Below are 17,750 nucleotides of genomic sequence, written 5' to 3' on the forward strand. Positions count from 1 at the left end.
TGGTTGCCTTGAGGTGCAGCTAATACTGGACGTTGATTAATCCGTGTGAAAAGTTTTGAAACAGCTGGAATGAGTTCAGTGGATGAACATTGATAAACGAGGAAGTCGTAGAAAATCCCCAAGGCGCCGCACAGCATGAAAACTTACACTTCCCACGTATTTGGTTTTCCTTTTATTTATTGTTTTATGTCTCGCTGTCCTTTGAACGGAATGATTTGCTCATCGCTGCAAAGATGCTCCTCGAAAGAGATGTTAGGCATCTTTCACGAAATGTGTCCAAATCTGTCCTGACCTTCCAGAAAAGATCATTGCTGGTGTGGTCTTGTTACAAAGCTTGCACGCGCATTGCGCGTGCCATGCTCCCATGGAACACAAACGGACGCTCGGGATAGAAAGAGCGTTTATTCATCCCGATCAGCCAGCTTACATAGCGTGACCGGGAGAGGGTAAGGGGAGGAAGGGACGAGGGAAAGCATGAGGAGCATGCGCTTGGCGTTCGCCGTTGTGAGGCATAGCGTTCGCAACAGGTCTCCGTTCACGTCTACAATGTGCAAGCAGATTCTAGGCGTGGCTAGCGAAAGCCACCCATCGCTAAATGCTGTGAAATCAGCTTTCTGATTTCTTCTTCGTCATCTCAACGGATTTTCCTTCTTGATAAATAGAATACATGTTTGTTTCCTCGCCAAGAACAGCAAAAAACACTCTTCAGCACGTACCGAGAAAAATACGCATACGGGGTCGGTAGACCATCAAGATCATTCTCATTCTCGTCACCAGATTATTGAGGGTGATACGTAGCTGCTAGCTTATTGAAAGCTCTCCTGCACCACGACCTGTCTTCCGGTGTTGCTTTGTCAACTTCATCACCGCTGGAGGCAGCCGAGAGCTCAAATCCACGTCCTCCTCAGCGTCTTCAACCTCCGACACGTAACCATCCTTCAGTGCAGCAAACATGACATCTGGATCCTCGAGACGCAGATGTCTTAATTGAGGCCGCTTTGCCGTTCAGTAAGGTCACAGTTTTTGCCTCTGCAATAAAACAAAAATTAGGCATTACCAAAAAAAAATGTTCCGCACTTGCATGCAACACGCGCCGGTGGTTTATAACCACTGAAGCCTGGTGTCCTATATATAGGACACACATATTGCGGCGTGCTGTGACAAATGTACTAACCGCACAGAAAACGCTCTGCAACTGTTAAAGCCTTTAGTGTCTTTGAAACAACCTGCAAAATTCTAATCGCGAACACGCTTTTAGGTATAGAGTAAAAAAAATGGCAAAATAGCACTTACCATTGCAGCCGCCGTTCCCATCTTCCGCCATTTTGTTTGTTTACTCTCGGCGCTACGACGAGGAAGACGAAGGAGAAAGTGATGTCCGTGCTTATAGGGATGCCTTGGGAGTCGGCTCAGTTCTTGTTTCAGGTTATTGGGCATTTCAATCATGACTTATAGCCGTTTTGCTTCGTGTCCTTTTTATAGGACACCAGGGCCGAAAGGGTTAAACGGAACTCTGACCAAATAGGTCATCGATTGATAAATAACTGATTAAATAAACGGGACAAGCAATCCACGCTTCTATTCATCCTTCTTCGTGCCCATCTATGAACAGAGGAAGCCAGAATTTGTAGCGAGTAAATATCATTCATTGAATATGAGAAGAAAAAATGGCGGGCCACCATAATTTCACAACCGCCGCCCTAGAACTTTTCTGCTGCGATTCTTTTCGTCTTTTATCAACTGGTGAATCCGCACCCTCCTTCGACCGGAAGCAGCCGGCCGCTGAGAAGACGATATGAAGTACCACGCGGCTAGGAGAACCTTCGCGAGTATCTGACCCCGATACACAAATCGGTAACCTTATTGCCACGAAAGCTATTACAGCTTTGGTTTAGCCACATAGCCCTGTACTCTACCCTTGCCTCTCTACAACCAGCACTCACACAACCGGTCCATACACCTCCCCACCCTCTACTCTCGCCCTAGAAATACACGGGATCGCCGATGCCACCACACACTTTGCCACCCTACCCCTCGCCGCCGCATACGTTCTCTATACAAACTCGCAGGCAGCTCTGCGTGCCTTCCACGAAAGAGCCCCCCCGTTCCCTACCCGATCGGCCTTAGATGCCGCCCTCACAGCATTAAGCCCACGACCGGTGACCCTTCGGTGGATCCCTGGTCACATGGGCATTCCCGGCAATGAGCTGGCTCACCAGCTTGTCTGCGAAACTATACACCGGGCGCCGGGGATCCCATGGACAAGCCCACCGACGGAGCAGGCGGTCAGGGCTTACAAACACACTGTCGAGGAATACTACACGCAGCAAAAATTGGACCTAGCTGATTTACCACCACCACACCGATCCTTATTGTTCCGTGAAGCCCGCATTCTTCGCCGAATACAGTTTAATCTCCTACGTACACCAGCCAAACTTTATCTGTACCGGCACACTTCCACACCTCAGTGCCCAAACTGTCCACACACATATGCAGACATGGAACACTGCCTTACACAGTGCCACGCAGCGTTCCAGTCCCCCGCCTATCCTTTCCCCCCACCGCCACCGTGGCCCATCTTGCTCGCCTCACTAGTCGCCTTGGCCCAGGACCTATTGAACGCCTAACAGAAAGGCTGTTCTAATAGAAGTGTCACACCACCACCACCACCACAACTGAATCTGCAGCGTCAGCCATAAAACCTTAATTAATGATTAGATTCATTAACTTATATTTAATTTAATACGATTGGCACCTGCCAACAGTGACACGTGGCAAACACCCGTCACCTTCGCCAGGTGGCAGAGTGGACGTAGGCAAATTCCCCTCTTCACTTAGAGGGAAGGCGAGAGGGGAAAGCGCCAGAGGGAAGTGAGAGATAGGGTGGGGGGCGGCCATATCGAATTTCGGTTATTCGTATGAGCACGGTCAGGCTTATGCCGCTGCTGCACGATCGTTTCGAAAGCCTTCCTTTCGAACGTCATTCGACTCGACTGCTGAACTCACGGTGCTACACAGTTTTTCAACGGCCCTTGGTTCAGATGACATTCGAGTCGGCGGAGCACCTCAAAGACATTCGAGATTCTGGAATGCCTTCCGAACGCGAACATAGCCCGCACCGACCAACAGCCGTCCCTTCGCCCCGCCCACAGGTCTACCGCGCGGCTGCTTCGGCTCTGTCTCTGCAGCTCGCTTTTTCAAATCAAATCAAAATCAGTTTTATTCAAACAGTTATTAAAAGATACATGCGAATCATCTGGGCCCTTAGCCTACTCGGCTAGGGCCAATGCAGGAAGTGCAAAAAAATATTATAGCGAGACAACTCAGTATTATACAGCAGTTATGCGAGAGTTATATACCAATAAAAGTGAAATACTCAAGAAATTATACAATAGTTAGGAGGACAAAAACAAACAAAAAATAAAAGAATGAATGCATCCAAGAGAAACACTGATTTATAGTGGAGTCGAATATTGCTGGCTCCGAAAAAACTTCCTTATTTCGGCGATTGACAACTGACCTGTTTTTAAGTTAACTGGCAGTTGGTTCCAAATTTTAGCACTGGCATAGGCAATAGTTATTTTACCGTACACATTATTCACAACTGAAAGGCTAAAACGACAGTTGAAAAAATTTCTAGTTGGACGAGATGGATATACGAAAACAGATGATGACAGTGGGATGTTATGGTTTAGTATATGTATAACCACACAAGCTAATTTGAAATCCCGCATAGCAAAGAAAGGTGTAATGTCTAGGTCACGAAAGAGCGGAGCGGATCTAGCTGTGCGTTTACTATGTGTTATTATACGAAGGGCTCTTTTTCGTAAAATTGCTATTTGATTTAAGTAAGTGTTAAACGTAAGACCCCAGGACTCTATACAGTAAGTCATATTGTTTTTAAAAAGGCAATAATACAAAACTTTTAATGTGCGAAGCGAGAAGAACTTTCTAGCTTTTATTGAAACAAAGCAAGGCCGTCTCAATTTACTGCTTACACGAATTATGTGAAGATTAAAATTGAAAGCTGAATCTAGAGTTACACCAAGATATACCTGTTGATCGACTCGTTCGAGGGGGTTTGCGCCTATTCTTAACTCATTTAAGCTATTTGAGTTTTTATATAAACTGGAGAAGACAATGTATTTGGCCTTTGAGGTGTGAATTGTTAATTCATTTTGTAGAAGCCACTGGCATATCAGAGAAAGATCACTACTTGTGCTGCTGCTTGTTTCGAAAAAGCTCGAGTACTCGGTCAATGAATGCTTGAAGAAAAATTGCGAGGACACTTCGGCAAAAAAGTGTTGAGAGGCTAAAGCCGTGGACACTATGCCGTGACGACTTCCGGTGGGTGTGACGTCACACTGTTTCCGTGGTTATATCGACGTCCGCGCTATTTAGACATATTTGCCTATAATTAATTGACTAATTAATCTACAGTCATCAAACGTGGCTTCTAGGTTCATTTTTTCCTCCTCTATCTGAAGCAAGCATTCGTTTTCTCCTATCTTTTTTATAGTTCCCATGTTAACACGAGTTAAACGCTGCCGACGGTGTGACACCCTCTGCTAACGGACGACAGTATGAGCCATTAAAGGCTTGCGCCTTAATAATAGTACGCCGCTGAGCCTTTACCACGTAATTTCCCCCAGTGCGCCGATGAGGACGACTGCACTCCCGCACTCTTGTTTACATCACTGCGTTCAAGCAGGTAGTGCTCGTTTCCATGACGTAAAACGCAATCTGCCCTTTATTTGCATTAAAAAAATCTCTTCTTTTTTGGTACAGGTTGTACTCGTGCTTGTTTACGCAGTGGGACAACTCTGTCCGAAGCGCCGATGCGACGCCCGCCCGCCTGGGAAACACTCGATAGCCGGTTGCTGACATCGCGTAGGACCCGCAAGATTGTAGTCCCCATATCCGTGCATCTTGTGAGTTCATGTCTATGTTAACATCTCCCTTGATTATTACAGGCTCATTACTAGAACAGGCATGCGAGAATATTGAATCTAAAAAAATTGCAAATTTTTTTCTTCGCCCCCAGTTCGCCTACGTAGCTTCACCGAAAATTTTTCGTTCACGCCACGTTTACCACTGAGCGGGATATTAACGTTATCGCGTTAAAACAAAACGCCTGCGTGTACCGAGGGCATATTGATGATCGGTTTTGCATAAATACGTGCTTTCATTAAGCTTTAATTGGGGTTATTTTGATCTAAATAGTTATCTGCATTCGTGAGTTTTACTGTTGCTTTTTATCAATTTAGTCTTTATTAAATATTTAACGAAATTCATTTTTCTAATTTTTGTTCATTTTTTTTTAAGTAACACACAACAAGGAACAGTCTCTCAGTCTAAGTTTTCTTGTATTCTGGTTTGCTTCTTCATTGTTTGCAGGGTATGAACTGACAATCACTTCTGACAGACTGCGCGTTTTCTGTGTACTTTGCTGAGGGGGCTCAAGCTTAGTAAAGCAAAAGTAACAAAAAACAAAATGAACAAGGGAGGGGCGAGACTGAGGGCACTTAGTGAATACTGAGACTGTGTCTCGTGTTGTTCCTTTCTATGTGTTGTTCCCTTGTCTAGAACCTAGCGCTCCTTAGTCTCAGTATGCACGACCAACTAGCCCCCTACAAAGCTTTATTGGTGCTTAGTGAACATTTCGACCATAGGACCGCGCTCACCTTTGACAGACGAATTCAAGTCCTCTTGTCGGAACGTCGCCTAAGCACCCTGAGGCTCCTCCCTCCCCTGTTCACTTTGTTTTGTGTTGCCGACAGACCAATCTTCTGCCTTAATTTGCTCTGCCATGATGCAAGACTAGTTCAGTTTCTGCTCAAGCTGCTCGCATCATCATGATATGAACATTAGGGGAAGATTTAAAACTCCGTTCAACAGCAAAAGTAGCATCGTGTGCAAAACGTTAGAAAAAACGGAGTAATGAAACGCACGCATAAAATTAGGAACGCAGAAAATCTAGCTACTGGAAGCTACAAAGCAAGGTCGTGGGCCTCCTCAAACACCGACGACAGTAGCATTGAAATCGCCGGATCACAAAAAAAAAAAGATCCCGTGTCGAGATACACGCAAGCTTGAAACTCAACTACCCCTTCACCTTAGAAGGAACAGAAAACGGAAAGCGAAAAGGCAGAAAATATGCTGGCCTCTTTTACGTTAGATGGAATCCAAGGTTTATTTCGCACACCGGAAGAGTCGAAATCAGCCTGAAGGAATGGAAACGAAAATGCTGTTTTTATTTTTAAGCATGTCCCCATTCTTTATTCTTTATTCGTACAGTACCCGCAGCGCCGGTAGGGCATTACAGCGAGGGGCACAAAACACCATAAAACAAATCCACAGTTTTGCGGCAAACTACATTCTGCGCCGAGACAGCAATAAAAGGCTCCCAAGCCACAAGTGCGTACTTTGTTCTTCCTGTGCTAGCGCAAAGAAGGCCTGCAAACATTCAAAGAGGAAAATAAACAAAAAACAAGTTGATAACTAAAGGATGCATACGATGGCTTCTTGTGGACTATTTATTTGCATTCCTGCCTCCAAAAGAGCTCGGTGCAAACAAAGAGCAGTAGAGGAAAGGAAGCACCAGCCCACGCTACGCCCTGGACATCTTGTTAACTGAACTCAGAAGGGCGCTTTGCACCGCATATGCTGCCACGGCTCGAAGCTGCGCTCAAAATTGAAAATAATTCTTGTTTGCATATTGTCAGTGGAATAAAACATTTTGCTTCATTTATTCCCACCGTGCACAGAACACGATTTCTGCGTGTCTTGACATCATACTGCTGCGCCTACCAGAGTAGTCGCACATCCAAGCTGTGGCAAGAAAACCTCAAACACCGTAAGAAGGTGCTGCCTGCCTTGCAAAATTGCAGTTTCGGTGGCTAGATGAACAGAGAAAAGAAATGATACGTGTCAACCGGAAATGGTTCTATGAGAACAGTGTAGCGGGAAAAGACGGAACGGCTGCTGATGATGCGCTGGGCGAAAGTGTACGGAATAAAAAAAAAACAGACCTAAGGACCGCCTTATTCCTTCCATTGTTCGCCTCTTTAGAGCTATACTTTCTTTTTTATTGCTCGGTACTTCCTATTAACATTTCCCAGGAACCACTGTGTCGCGCACACCCTGCCCTCCACCCTTTCCTTGCAGTGATACCATATTTTTTTCTCTTGCACGTATTTCTTCCGTGCTGCTCAATTGCTTTCTCCTAGTTTTTCCAGGTCAACCTGACCAGTCACACCCGCGGGCACACAGCGTTTCAACCTCACGTGTGCTATCTCTACACCTGCGGATCTCCTTCTGCTGATGCTGGCGCATTTATTTTGCACAGTTTTGCGGGTAAGCCGGTGAGTACTCTTCGGCAGCCAATCTGGCTGGACAAGGCCCGCTTCCCATCCCCTTTCCAATTCACACCCCCTCCACTTTTCCTCTCCTTAGTGAGACCCTATTTAAATCCAGGCAAGGATGAAGGCTTTTCAAAGACAAGTCTTCTTGTCGAAAGATTGGCTAAGCATCCTTGTACTCCTGGTATTGTCAAGAAACTCATCTACCTGCCCTATCTCCACTAAAAGGCTAACTTAGGGGACGTTGGGCTACCTTATCTTGTAATCGTTTGCAAACATTGCAAGTATCATTCGCTGAAACTGTGATGCATACAGCTCGCACTATGTGCTAAAGAATTATAGGGTGCAGGTTTTCATATGCAGTGTCCAGCGTGATGCTGAGAACATCAAATCAAACTGGTGGGGAGAAAAATGTGACCACTACGCGGACACACCTATTAATGTAAAATATTTCTTATCAGTTTGTTATCCTTCGTTGAAGGACTGGATTGTTTCAGTTTTGCACTTTCTATTTAAATTACAGGAGACACTGCAGGCGTATCTGTCGTTCGGTGTTAAAGCCTAACATTGGAATCGAAAACTGCGCCTAGCTCAATGCTGGTGCTTTCGTTTCTAGCACCAACCCCTGCACAGAAAGTAGTTGAGCGCACCTCAGAGAAATATTTTTCTGTCACCAGCTGTCCAAGCAATATGCTTGTCTGTTTCTGAAGCACGACGCAAATTTGGCCGGAAAAGAAATGTAGCCTACGGTGGCAAATTAACAAAAAAAATGCGGATTGTTCATATAGTTGTAGCTCATCTTGAAGTAGAAATGTTATAGCGCAAACAAAGACACGGACAAGAGAGACGAAACACACACGCAAGCGCTAACTGTCAACTGAATTTATTCGTCGAAAGCCACACCTTTTATAGACCGAAGGATCGTGAGATGACAAAAAACAAAAACAAGGGCTGTGTTCTAGGCTTATCCGTGCTGTCCTGTCTTTACTTTTACCAAGAACCTTTGTCTCCTCAAACCGGGCCACACAAGCTCCACACTTACATGTGCAACAAGATGCTTGTATCTATCGTTTTTGTTTTCTAAATTTAGGGCGTGTTCCTCTACACGGTCGTAGACACAACGTCCAGTTTGGCCTACATAAAACTTTCCACAAGACAGGGGAATGAAATAAACCACTCAACCACTCCGGTGGAACACCTTACAAACGGCTTCTGATGCTTTTTCAGGCACTCGCGCTTTTTTGCACTGCAAATGCGCGGACAGAGCTTTCCCAACTTGTTGGGAGCCGAGAACAAAACAGGTACTCCATGCCTGACAGCAACTTTTTTGAGGTTGTGTGAAATTTTGTGGAGGTAGGGCACAACCTCTGGCCTAGGGGCCTTTTGAAGAGCATCATCCGTTTTTTGTCTCGTTCCACGTTTGAACTTCTAAAGGATAGCCTCAGAGACTGCTGTCAGAACCGACCAGGGAAACCCGGCAGCCACAAGCCGGCTTATCTGATAATTAAAGCTCTGGAACATCTGATATCGGCACAATTTTTCAAGAGAAGATTCCAAGCATAGCGACGCTATTCCTCTCTTGATAGTCATGGAGTGCGCCGAGTCATACGGCAACGACTCCTTCTTTGCTCGTGGGTAATAGCCCCATATAATCTTTCACTTAAACTTTTTAAGCTGACCACACTGTACACTTCAAAATCTTCTTTTAAATTACATAGACCTAGACCTTACACTTTTTTTCTTCAAACGAATCACACAAGTGTTTGCAACGATAAAATGGACAGCGCGCATAACTCCATTCAAGACACACTCTAAGTAAAAACCTACTGAACAGCACTTTCCGTGTCTGTCGACGATTGTATGGCTGCAAAAAATGTATTCATTTCTAAAAAAAAGTGAATTTAAAACTTCCTACAACTCAACTTAAGGCATAGCGTTTACCCCGGAAAGGTTGCTAAGGCCAATTTTCAACTCAACTGCGATTTAGAATAGTATCTGGGATTCCCGCAACAAAGTCTGTGTTGACGCACGAAGTTTTCTTTTGAAATCTACTCGTGATGGCATCCTTGTATTTAGATTTCTGGTCTTTTCCAGCTCACAAAGGCTCTGTTTGAAGCGACTCTGTTTGTAATTAGGTCTTATTATATCTCAATACAGGCCAACTTCAATTTGTCCTCAGTGTCTCTTTAAACCGAGCGTTTGCACTGATCAGATTCACGAATGAATATGCTCGTCATCATCATAACTTATTCGATCTTAAAAGCCTTCAGGTTATGGCGCTGCATAAGAATGGGGGAGGGGGGAGGGGGGGGGGATTATTCGTAGAAAATCGCGATGGCCAACATAATGAGCTGAGTTACAGACGAAGATAACAAAGGAAATGAATTATGATTATATAATTCAAGGAATCAGTCAGAACATTAGCATCGAAAGAAACGACAAGGTAAGCGAAAGAAATAAAACGACACACATTAAGTGGTAAACAATATTGAGCACACACGCTCAAAAAATAAAGGAAAGAGATAATACTAAAAGTAGAGCACTCAGAAATGCGGAACAATCGTATGGTGCATGCAGGAACAGAAAGTTTTAGTTTTCGAAATGCGCTCTCAGTAACTGCCTGAACTTAAGCAGTTACAGGAATGGAACGTACAGGTCCATTGGACATTGTGTAATGGGGGCGAAAAAAATATAATACAGTGCATTGATAACCAAAAGAAACAAAAGGGAACATACGATCCCGATAAAATAAATAAATAAATACAGTGGAAACATGGCAGGCAAACATAAGTAAGAAAACATCCAAATGGCACGAGAGTAGCAGCAAAGTACAGAACAAAAAATCAGAATTAAAAAAAAGACTTGATCGGAGGCGTGCTAAATGACGGTTTCAGTGAAATGTGGGATGAGTTGAGAACGGAAAGAATCTCGATTAGACGCGGAAGCGGTGTTGTCTGGTAGGTAATTCTATAATCTGGTGGCGCGTGCTAGTGCACATGAATTGAGAGCGAATGTATCACCATATATCCTAGCGAAACTGAACTGATTATCTTTTTCGACGTACGGAGTGAGACATCGAGGTGAAATGAACTAGTTCTATTGAAGTGCACATATTTGTGAAATAGTGTTAGGAGAGCGATGTCACGGCGCGTGCTTAATGATTGTAGAGAAAGATCGGTTTTAATCTGAGTGACTCTTGAACGGTAGTTAAAATTTCTTGAAATGAATCGTGCTGCCCTGTTTTAGATGGATTCTAACGTGGTGATCATGTTCTTATGATAGGGAGACCAAATGGGAGAAGCAAATTCAATTTGTGGACGAAAAAAAGTGAGGTATGCTAGTTTTCGAATACTAGATGGTGAATTTCGGAGATTACTGCGTAGATGTTCTAATAACTTTGAGGCGACGGCGCATATGGATGAGATATGGAATGACCATGAGAGATCTGAAAAAAGGTTAACGCCAAGATATTTGTAATGTGATACGTGAGAGAGTGCATCATTTTGAATACGGTATGTATAGCTAGACTTGTTACTTTTACGGGTGAAAGAGATAACTTTGCACTTTGATACATTAAGAGTCATTAACCATGAGTTGCACCAGTCGGTAATAATAAGAAGGTCCGATTGGAGCTCCAGGTGGTCATTAGTAGATCTAATAGGGCGATGTATAATGCAATCATCCGCGAAAATTCGCCTACTGGAAGTTATATTATTAGGTAAATCATTGAAATAAATAAGAAATAATAAGTAACCAAGCACACTGCACTGCGGCACACCGGAGTTAACCGCGCAAAGGTTAAAGGGCAGATTATTAACAAACTGTTGGCGATGCGAGAGGACGTTGCGAAGCCATGTTAAAGTTAGCGAGTCTATAGACAGAGGGATGATGATTTCGAAATCATGAAGCAGGAGCTACGCGGTCGAACGCTTTGGCAACGTCAAGGAATATACAATCAGTTTGAAGGTTTTCGTTCATATTAAAATGCAAATCAGTAGCTAGTTTTAATAACTGTGTTTCGCAGGAGTGACCCTTCCTAAACCCGCGTTGATTAGCGTAAAAAAGTTATTCTGCTCAAGATGACTGAAAACATGCGATGAAATTATATTGCCACGTATCATTGTAGTGTTTGTTCGTTCACGCTCAAGGCTGCAGGAAAGGGTTGTTATCACTTTTGTTCGTGGCGCGAGAAGCGACCAGACTAATCTCGATTGATCGCAGCCATGAAGGGCTGCATCTAGGTTTTTCTAGATTACTGTAGATGATCTTGTCCTGTTATCTGGAAGTTTCCTTGCCGCCTTTAAATTGAGCGATGCCGCGAGCGGCGGACATTCGTAGTTCGACGACCGCCGAGCACGCCTGTTGCTTACGCCGCCGCCGAGTGATTCAGTTCTTTTGAGGGCGCAAGTCAGCCCAAATAAAGAGCTTCGTTTGCAAGTATTTCTGGTGTCTTCCTGACCGCTGGACTGCCGTCACTACAACGTGACATCTGGTGGAGGTGCTGGGTAGCCTCCCATGTTCCGGACACCCCCTACAAGTCGAGACGCCAGCCCTTTGAGTCATCTACCTCAGGACCTGAGTCCAGTCCACCGCGCAAGCCGACGCCTGCAAGGGGACGCACCTGAGTTCGGGACCCTGCCGGACCCTACCCGGAAGCGAAAGCAAGTACCAACGTCCATCATGACCTTGCCCCAGACGACCACTCCAATCATTCTGCAGCAGCCCCGGGTGCCACCAACCTTCGACGCTTCGCCTGGCGCCGACCCCGAGGAATGGCTGGAGCAGTTCGACCGTGTGGCTGTCTTCAACAACTGGGACGACGCCATGAAATTTAGGTACGTCTTCTTCGCCCTGGAGGGACCAGCAAGAGTCTGGTTCGAGAATGAGGAACCCAGCCTTGCCAACTGGGAAACCTTCAAGGAACAGCTTCTGAAGACCTTCACAAACGTCGTGCGAAAGGAGAGAGCCCAGCAGCTGCTACAGTCTCGCATACAACACCCAAACGAGACCGTTGCAGTGTATACTGAGGAGATGAAGCGTCTCTTCCGGCGTGCCGACATGAACATGAAGGAAGAAGAGAAGGTGAAGTTGCTTATGCGAGGAGTTAAAGAGCAACTATTTGCCGGCCTCGTTCGCAACCCACCGAAAACCGTCGCTGAATTCGTAGAAGAGGCATCCACAATGGAGAAAACTCTCGACGCCCGAGCCCGCCAGTATGACCGCCAGCAGCGCTTTTTGTCAGCAAGCTGCATGGACACCGCTAACAATGATAACCTGCGGGAGGTTATACGTGAAGTTGTGCGAGAGGAGCTCCGACGGTTGCTGCCAACGGGAACGCAGCCGCAACTTTCATCGCTCACTGACGTCATCCGGGACGAGGTTCAACAGGCCTTGGGTGTGACGCCGACACCCACGCAGCCTCTGCAGCCCCCAGCCATGACTTACGCCGCAGCTGTGCGCCGTCCTGCACCTCGACGACGGGACCCAAGCCCCTATCGCCCTCAGCCAGCTGCGTTGGACCGCCGCCCACTCGCCCCAACCCGCCCGTCCTACGAGCGACGCGCGCAGCCGAGGAAATGCGACGAGTGGAGAACTCCCGACCAGCGCCGCCCACTATGCTTCCACTGTGGCGAAGCCGGTCACGTCCTCCGGCACTGCCCATACAGAAGACTGGGCATCAGAGGGTTCTCTTACGACGCTCCACGACCCCGACCCGGCCAGCGACCAGCCGAAATCGAGGAGTTTTTACGTCGGGAAGAATACTCATCGCCGAGCCGCCTATCACGTTCCCCGTCGCCATCGTCCCCGCGCTTTGTTTCTCCTAGCCGAGGTTACGCCGTGCGTGGACGCTCCCCCAGCCCACGAAGGTTAAACTAAATAAAGCAGCCTCTGGAGGTGAGGTTGCTTCTAAGCGCAATGACAAAGATCCTCCATCGACGAGTACTCAAGACCATGCCTCAACTACGACGACAACACCGACGACGACAACACCGACGACGACAACACCGACGACGACAACACCGACGACGACAACACCGACGACGACAACACCGACGACGACAACGCCGACGACGACGACACCGACGACGACGACACCGACGACGACGCGGCCAGACTTGAAGCTTTTACCGCTACCCAGTGAAGTAACGTCGCAGTACGCCCACCGCAGCCTCACTACTCGACGAAGCCGAGATCGGACACCGAAGACAACGTACAATACCAGAACGCGAACAAGTGACCTTGAAGTTACGGTCGACGGTCACGCGGTTACTGCCTTGGTGGACACGGGAGCTGACTACTCTGTCATGAGTGGCCCACTCGCTGTCCGACTCAGGAAGGTGACAACAACCTGGGATGGCCCGCTGATCCGCACCGCAGGTGGCAACCTGATTACGCCGTCAGGACGCTGCACCGCGAGAGTTACTGTAAATGGGAGAACCTATGCGACAACCTTCCTGATCCTACAGCAATGCTCGAGAGACGTGATTTTGGGAATGGACTTCCTGAACGAACATCGGGCGATCATCGACCTTCGATCTAAGTCGATCAAGCTTTCCACGGAAAAAGCCATACCTGTTGCGACGAGCGCGACTCATCACGTTGCCTTAAACGTCCTCGATGAAGCATTGAGCGTGCCGCCCCGATCAAGTGTTCTCGTCGGCATAGGTACTGGAGACATCGAAAATGCCGAAGGTGTTATCGAGGGGAACACCCAGTTACTCCTGGATCGAGGATTGGGCGTCGCGAGGGGAGTCGCCGAAATCCGAAATGGCCGAGCCCAGGTGTTGCTAACCAACTTCACCGAAGAATACCGGCATCTAAACAAAGGTACGACGATCGCTTTCCTCGACGAGCTGGCAGACATCAGAGACGTATTTTCCCTACCCGACCAACCTGCAGAACTATCTGAACAAGGCCATCAACCCACGTTCGACATCAACCCAGCATTACCCCGGAGCAGACAAGACCAAATACGCAGTCTTCTTCAAAGGTACACCGATTGCTTCTCATCAGCATCGAATGTGCGACGAACCCGGCTTGCCAAGCACCGCATTGTCACAGACGAACACGCACGACCACTGCGACAGAGCCCCTACCGCGTATCGCCGTTAGAACGCCAAGCTATCCGCAAGCAAGTTGAGGAAATGCTTCGTGACGACGTCATCCAGCCATCGAGGAGCCCCTGGGCAGCACCGGTCGTCCTAGTGAAAAAGAAAGACGGCACCCTTCGCTTTTGCGTCGATTACCGCCGCCTGAACAACATTACGAAGAAGGATGTCTACCCCCTCCCCCGCATCGACGATACACTGGACCGGCTGTGCAACGCTAAGTACTTCTCATCGATGGACCTGAAGAGCGGCTACTGGCAAATTGAAGTCGACGAAAGAGATCGCGAGAAGACTGCGTTCATCACGCCAGACGGACTCTTCGAGTTCAAGGTGATGCCATTCGGCCTCTGCTCTGCCCCAGCGACGTTCCAGCGAGTAATGGATACGGTGCTCGCAGGCTTGAAATGGCAGATTTGCCTAGTCTACTTAGATGACGTTGTTGTCTTCTCCTCAAGCTTTGAAGACCACCTCAGAAGGCTTCGGATAGTGCTGGAAACGATCAAGTCTTCAGGCCTGACACTGAAACGAGAGAAGTGCCACTTCGCTTACGAGGAGCTACTGTTCCTTGGTCACGTCGTAAGCAAGGATGGAGTTCGCCCAGACCCCAAGAAGACGGCTGCGATCGCAGAGTTTCCACAGCCTAATGACAAGAAGGCTATACGCAGATTCCTTGGATTATGCGCTTATTACCGGCGATTCGTCAAGAACTTTTCGCGCATCGCTGAACCTTTGACCCAACTTACCAAGGCTGACGTGCCTTTTAAATGGGAAAGGCCGCAAGAGGAAGCTTTCAACGAACTGAAGCGCCGCTTACAGTCCCCTCCTGTGCTCGGGCACTTCGATGAAAACGCCGAAACCGAAGTTCATACCGATGCAAGCAGTGTGGGCTTAGGAGCGGTCCTCGTTCAGAAAAATGGCAGACAGGAGAAGGTTATCGCGTACGCTAGCCGTTCACTGTCGAAAGCCGAGGCCAACTACTCGACCACCGAGAAAGAATGTCTCGCCATTATTTGGGCCACGTCGAAATTTCGCCCCTACCTGTACGGACGACCATTCAAGGTTGTGAGCGATCACCATGCTCTGTGTTGGCTAGCCAATTTGAAAGATCCCTCCGGCCGCCTTGCTCGTTGGAGCCTGCGCCTTCAAGAATTCGACATAACTGTAGTCTACAAATCTGGCCGCAAGCATTCCGACGCAGACTGCTTGTCGCGAGCCCCCGTCGACGCAGCACCGGAAGAGGAAGACGACGACGCTTTCTTAGGACCGGTAAGCGCGAGCAGTTTCGCGCAGCAGCAGCGCTCGGATCCTGAGTTGCAAAGCCTGGTTGATTATCTGCAAGGCAAGACCGCATCGCCTCCCCGAGGGTTCAAGCGCCAACTGTCGTCCTTCGTCCTTCACAATAATGTCCTTCTGAAGAAGAACTTCGCGCCCAACAGGACAGTGCATCTTCTTGTCGTGCCCAAAAATCTCAGGCAAGAAATTATGCAGGCATGTCATGATGAGCCGACTGCAGGGCATCTCGGGATTGCTCGCACGTTGCACCGCATCCAGGAGAAGTACTATTGGCCGCGGCTAGCTACCGACGTTTCGCATTACGTGAAAACGTGCCGTGAGTGTCAACGACGCAAAACGCCTCCGACTAGACCAGCCGGACTCCTGAACCCCATACCACCGCCAACTAAGCCCTTTCAGCAAATCGGGATGGACCTACTCGGCCCCTTTCCTACTTCATCATCAGGTAACAAGTGGATCATCGTGGCCACCGACTACATGACCCGCTACGCCGAAGCAAAAGCGTTGCCTAGTGGTACCGCAACAGAAGTTGCAAAATTTTTTGTCGAACAAATTCTCCTCCGACACGGCGCACCCGAAGTACTCATCACAGACAGAGGAACAGCATTTACAGCGGAACTGACGCAAGCCATTTTAAAGTACAGCCAGACAAGTCATCGGAGGACAACTGCCTATCATCCGCAAACCAACGGACTCACAGAGCGTCTGAACAAGACCATCGCAGACATGCTCTCCATGTTCATCGACGCCGAACACAAGACGTGGGACTCTATTCTGCCCTACGTGATCTTCGCCTATAATACTGCCACCCAGGAGACAACCAGGTTTACTCCATTCCAGCTGGTATACGGCAGGAAGCCCACAACAACACTCGACGCAATGCTCCCGCACGTTTCCGACGAAGACAACCTCGACGTCGCCGCCTACCTTCATCGCGCCGAGGAAGCCCGAAGACTTGCACGGCTTCGCATTCAAGACCAGCAGCACACCGACGCCCGACGCTACAATCTGCGCCGACGAGACACGCATTACAAGCCAGGTGATCGGGTTTGGATATGGACGCCAGTTCGCCGCCGCGGATTGAGCGAAAAGTTGCTGCGACGCTACTTTGGCCCGTACAGGATTCTCCGTCGCATCGGTGACCTCGACTATGAAGTCATCCCCGACGGCACGACAGCATCTCAGCGACGCCGCCCACGCCCGGAAGTCGTACATGTCGTACGCCTGAAGCCATATTATGAACGCTGAAGGACTCGAAGATTCATTCTCCGTGTTTATTTTGTTTATTTTCATTTTAAAGCATCGAGACGATGCTTCTTTGGAAGGGGGGTAATGCCACGTATCATTGTAGTGTTTGTTCGTTCACGCTCAAGGCTGCAGGAAAGGGTTGTTATCACTTTTGTTCGTGGCGCGAGAAGCGACCAGACTAATCTCGATTGATCGCAGCCATGAAGGGCTGCATCTAGGTTTTTCTAGATTACTGTAGATGATCTTGTCCTGTTATCTGGAAGTTTCCTTGCCGCCTTTAAATTGAGCGATGCCGCGAGCGGCGGACATTCGTAGTTCGACGACCGCCGAGCACGCCTGTTGCTTACGCCGCCGCCGAGTGATTCAGTTCTTTTGAGGGCGCAAGTCAGCCCAAATAAAGAGCTTCGTTTGCAAGTATTTCTGGTGTCTTCCTGACCGCTGGACTGCCGTCACTACAACGTGACAATATGTTCCAGCAATTTGCACCAGATGCACGTGAAAGATATAAGACGGTAATTTTCAGCTCATTTTTTATTTGCAGATTTAAAAATTGGTACTATTTTAGCTATCTTACAGTTTGAGGGCAGTATTCCTGTAGTTAAATATTGCTGAAAAATATGAAATAATATTTTGCTGGCCTTTTCAACTGTATTTTTTTTTATTTCAGAATTAATGCCATCAACACCAGCGGAAGTAGATACCTTAGGAGAATTTATGAGACACGTGATGCCTTCTTCCG

At 47.7% G+C, this 17,750-nt stretch overlaps 1 pseudogene; it reads right to left on the reverse strand.

The window, feature by feature from the left end:
- Positions 1 to 541: 541 nt before the first annotated feature.
- LOC149365144 (uncharacterized) lies at positions 542 to 1,324 on the reverse strand (annotated as a pseudogene).
- Between the last annotated feature and the right edge of the window lie 16,426 nt (positions 1,325 to 17,750).

This window comes from Amblyomma mixtum, chromosome 2, assembly GCF_055824585.1.
Source record: "Amblyomma mixtum isolate Tamu chromosome 2, ASM5582458v1, whole genome shotgun sequence".
In the NCBI taxonomy this organism is placed as follows: Eukaryota; Metazoa; Arthropoda; class Arachnida; order Ixodida; family Ixodidae; genus Amblyomma; species Amblyomma mixtum.